Below are 5,500 nucleotides of genomic sequence, written 5' to 3'. Positions count from 1 at the left end.
CAGTGTCTACATTTCCTTGGGATATCCACCCAGAAGTGGGAGTGCTGGGCCTAATGGTAGGAACCTATATACTGGTTTCAACAGTGGCTATACTTATTTGTATTTCCTCCAACAGTGCATATCCATTTCCTTTTCTCCATAACCTTGCCAAAACTTGTTGTCTCTTGTCTTTTTGATTTTCACCATTCTAACAAGTATGAGGTGCGATCTCACAATGGTTTTGATTTGCATTTCCATGAGGATCAGTGATGTCCATCATCTTTTCATGTACCAATTGGCCATGGTATGTCTTCTTTTGAAAAACTGCCTCTTCAAGTCCTTTGCCCTTTTTTTTTTTTTTACAAGTATGCACCTCTATTTATTTATTTTTCAGGAGGTTTCAATCCTTGAGGGGTAGAGCATCACATGGATCCTGTGGCCAATGGCTTCATTGGGAAGGTTCCTTCAGAACTTGGTACAAACCATGCCACTGTGCCCATGAGCATGGGTTGTGTTATCCCAGATTACTCTGTTTTTGTTCACTATGTCACCAGGAGTAACTGTGTTGTTCTTTGCTTTGTACTCATAAGCATATCTCTTGCTAAATTGAATTCAGTTTCATCTCAAGCATAAACACCTTCAATTTTAAGAAAAGCTGTGTGCTCCCTCTGGTTCTGGAGACCTCACATACAGCCAGCAAAAATGGCCTTGAACCATAGCCATCCAGACATATTTGTCATTTTAGGAGCCCTGTTCCCAGCAGGCCATCATAAGCTCCAAGATGGCAGAAAGAGAACTTTGCCCCTTTTTTAATTAGATTATTGGTTCTTCCCTACCGAGTTACAGGAGTTCCTTATGTATTTTGCATATTAAATCCTTAGCTAATACACAGTTTCTAAATATCTCTCATTCTGTAGATTGCCTTTTATTTTGCTGTTTCTTTTGCCAAGCAGAAGCTTTTTAACTTGATATAGTCATACTTCTTTACTTTTGCTTTTGTTGCTTACATTTTTAGTATCATATCCAAAAAATAAAACAAAACAAAAAAATAAAAAAACCTTGCCAAGACCAATGTCAAGGAACATTGCCCCTGTTTTGCTTTTTTTTCCTAATAGCTTTACAGTTAGTTTTTAAATCTAAGTATTTAATTCATTTCAAGCTAATTTTTGTAAGGGATATAAGGTAGGCATCTAATTTTATTATTTGACATGTGGTTATTCAGTTTTCCCAACATTATTTAAAAAGACTATGTTTTCCTCATTGACTGTTTTTGGCTCTGTGGCCAAGTATTAGTTGACTGTGTATGTGTGGGTTTATTTCTTGGCTCCTTCTCCATTCTGTTCCATTAATTTATGTGTCTTTTTAATGCTAGTACCATGTAGTTTTGAAGCTTTTGTAATAGAGTTGCAAAGCAGGAAATGTGATGCCTCCAGCTTTGTTCTTCTTTCTCAAGATTACTTTGTCTACTTGGAGTCTTTTGTAGTTACATAAAATTTTAGGATTTTTTTTCTATTTCTGTGATATATATATATATATATATATATATATATATATATATATATGTATCATTGCAGTTTTAATAGGGATTATACTGTATATATAGATGGCTTTGGGTGCATCCCCTAAGTCTTGGTATATTGTACATATCCATCTTCTTTTGTTCTAAGACTTTTTTTTCCTCTTCTGATTTCTTCTTTGACTCATTGGTTGTTCAGGAGTATGTTGTCTGATTTCCAAACATTTGTGAATTTTCCAGCATTCCTCCTGTTACTGATTTCAAGTTATTGATTTTGGTCAGAAAAGATACTTGGTATTGTTTCAGTCTTCTTACATTTTCTAAGGCTTATTTTGTGATTTAACATATGATCTATGCTGGAGAATATTCCAAGTTTACTCAAGAAGAATGCATATTTTGCTGCCATTGGGTGAAATGCTCTGTATATGTTTGTCAGGTCTGTTTGGTCTAAAGTATGGTCCAAGTCCAATGTTTCCTTATAGATTTTCTGTCTGGATGACCTATTTATTGTTAAAATTGGGGTACTGAATTCTCCTATTAATGTATTTTTGTCTATTTCTCCCTTCAAATCTGTTAGCACTTACTCAACATATTTGCCTGATGCTGGCTGCATATATTCACCATCGTTAAATATTCTTGATGAGTTGATCACTTCATCATTATAGAAATACTTCTTTGTCTCTTGACACAGTTTTTGACTTAAAGTCTATTTTGTCTGGTCTAAGTATGGCTACTCTTGCTCTATTTTGTTTTCCATTTGCAAGTATATCTTTTTTTCTATCCCTTCATTACAAGCCTATGTCCTTAAAGCTGAAAAGCCTTTTGATTAAATAACTTAAACCACTTACATTTGAAGTAATTATTGATAGGTAAGGCTTACTAATGCCATCTTATTGTTTTCTTGCTTTTTGTAGTTTCCCTGATCCTTTCCTCTTATTTTGCTATCTTTCTTTCTGGATTGATGACTTTTTGTAATGGTGTGCCTTGATTCCCTTCTCTTTATGAGTATCCACTTTAGGTTTTTACTTTGCACTTATCATAAGGCTTACATAAAACATCTTCAGTTATAACAATCTATTTTTAAGCTAATACAAACATCAATCATATACAAAACTCTACCCATTTAGTTGCCCACATAATTTATATTTTGATGTCATAATTTACCTATTTTTATATTTTGCATCCATAGAAAAAATTATTGTAGCTACCATATTTTTAATATTAACCATATTTTAATATTTAATAATTAATATTTGTTATTAATTAATTAATTTTAATATTTAATACCACTTACCATATTTTAATATTTAATATTAAACCTTTATATTTATATTGCCTGATTAAACCATTACCTTTTTCCAGTATTAAAATATTCTGAATTGACTATACACTACCTTTACCAGCATAATAGATTTTCATATATTTCCTTGCTAGTAATCAGCATCCTTTCATTTCATCTTGAAGTACTCTTCTCAGTACTTCTTGTAAAGCAAGTGAAGTTGTGATGAACTCTATTAATTAATTAATGAGACAACTTTCAGTTGTTCAGAGCCAAAAATTTTGAAGATATCCTTGATTCCTCTCTCCCCTGCCATCTAATCCATTAGCAAATCCTTTGAAATATATCCCAAATCCAACCACCTCTGACTACCAAGCTGTCATTATCTCTCACCTGAAGTGTTATATTGATAATACTTTGTACTTTTTCTCTTACCTCTTCTAGTGTAGGCTATGGTTCCCAGATTTCTCAATCAGAACCAAAGTCATCAAATCCCTAGCTGCCAGACATTCTGGCTGCTGACCGCTCATATCTAAGTCCCTACCTGGTAACCACTTTCAGCTCAAAGGGAGTTCCCACCTGAAGTCACACCTCTACCACAAAGGTAGTCTATGAGATCTGGTCCCCTTGCTGCCATTAGAAGTCTGAAAGGTTGTCTAAGCTCCAAGGCTCCTATAGATCAGTTGAAGACTTTACAGTAACCACTTTGCAGCTTAATTCATTACTTTGCCCAAGCTTGCATCCTTAAGCCCTCATAGGTGTGGTTTCTGATAGCATTCCCAGTGAAATTCCTATATGCAAATTCTTCATCCCAGAATCTGTTTCCGAAGACCACTGACCTAAGAGAGTTGGCATAAGGAATGGTCTGGAAAAAAAAATTCTAAAATGGGATTTTTGAGGTACAGCACTCATCAGCCAGCTGGCAATAAGAACCCCAACACTAGTAGTAGGTAGAGTACTGATAGTAATTCCTAGTATGTTGATGGTGCAATTTGTTAACACTTTCACCTGTGGTGAACTGGAATGAAAAACTGTTGGGAGGGAATACACTGTCAGGTACAATACCTCAATCATGAAAGAGGTTCAGAGGAAATAATAATTATACAGACAAAAGATTTGAATGAATGTTGTGAAGTGTGATCAAAGCTTTGGACAAAGACAATGCCAAGCTAAGGGTGATTAAAGACCAATTTAAGGCAAATTGTGAAAGTCAGAACTCCTTAGCAGCATATACAGAACCTCTCATCTCCTACAGCCAGAAGGCAGAAATTGTGAGGGATCAAACTTCAGGCCTTAATTACAGAGACAGGAGAACTCTGGTGAAGTCCAAATCCACTTTGGAGGCAGAGAAAAAGAAAGGCAACCTAGAAGGGGAAATCTCTTGGAAGCTTGTCAGTGAAAGGAAAGAAAAAAGTAAGTAGTTTAAATTAAGAGCCCTGTAGAAACAAATGAGAAGCACAAAATTAGTATAATAATCCCACCTTCACCCCAAAGCACCAAACATTTTTTAAATGCACCTTACTACACCAATAAAAGAGGACATTCAAACTAAGAAATCTAGCAAACCATCTAAGCACCTAACACTGCTTCATAGAAATCTCTGTGATTGCTGGTCCAAGAAAATATAAAATGTTTCAGAAATGAAAAGAAAACTCTAAGCAATAACCATATACATCCATAATAAGAAGAAAACAGAAAATGACATTATGTAGGAGACTTTCCTTGTTCTTAGGAGAAACATGCTGAAGATAGGGTATTATAGTATCTGCAGTTTAATTTCACATTACTCAACAAATAGATGTATATACAGAGAGCGAGCACACAAACTGGGCAAAATATCAATGGCAGAACAAGCTAAGAATATACAAATGTCTTTGTACTATTCTTTTAATTTCTCTCTTGGTTAATTTTTTAAAACTCAAACAAATCAACACCAAAAAAACATTAATCCAATAAAAAAAAAAAGGGCAGAAGACTTGAATAGACATTTTTCTGAAGAAGACATACAGATAGCCAACAGACACACGAAATGATCCTCAACATCACTCATCATCATGGAAATGCAAGTTAAAACCACAATGAAATATCACTTCATACCAGTCAAAATGGGTAGTATCAAAAAGATAAGAAATAATAACTGTTAGCAAAGATGCAGAGAAAAGAGAACTTGTGCACTTGTGGACTACTGGTGGGAATGTAAATTGGTGCAACCACTGTGGAAATAGTACAATGTTTCCTCAAAAATATAAAAATAGAATACCATATGACCCAGTAATTTCACTACTGGGTGTTTACCCAATGAAAATGAAAACTAATTTAAAAAGATTTATGCACCTCTATGTCTCTGTGTTCATTGCAGCATTATTTACAGTACCCAAAATATGGAAGCAACCAAAGTGTCCATCAATACATAAATGGATAAAGATGCGGTATATATATATATATATATATATACATATACACACACAATGGACTTTACTCATTCATTCAATCATTTATAAACATTTAAACCTCACATATAACATATACTTATAGTTTAGTACCAAATATTTATTTATATTTACAACAGATATTAATGGCCAGGTGTTATTTTCGCTTTTCACTTCTTTTGCTTTCCCTTTGTTTCCTCTTATTTTTTGTTTCCTTTCTTTTCTACTTTTATTTTTGTACCCAGGAACAATTTTCTACATTCACAAGTAAGGTCTTGTTTCTCTAATTCTAATGAG

At 34.1% G+C, this 5,500-nt stretch overlaps 1 pseudogene; it reads right to left on the bottom strand.

Annotated features, from left to right (window-relative positions):
- Nucleotides 1-369: 369 nt before the first annotated feature.
- LOC111154380 lies at nucleotides 370-710 on the bottom strand (annotated as a pseudogene).
- Nucleotides 711-5,500: the final 4,790 nt, after the last annotated feature.

Source organism: Enhydra lutris, unplaced genomic scaffold, assembly GCF_002288905.1.
Source record: "Enhydra lutris kenyoni isolate GAN:26980312 unplaced genomic scaffold, ASM228890v2 scaffoldscaffold37, whole genome shotgun sequence".
Taxonomy (NCBI): Eukaryota; Metazoa; Chordata; class Mammalia; order Carnivora; family Mustelidae; genus Enhydra; species Enhydra lutris.
The sequence above is the reverse complement of the archived record's forward strand: the minus strand, read 5'-3'. Positions and strand labels throughout refer to the sequence as shown.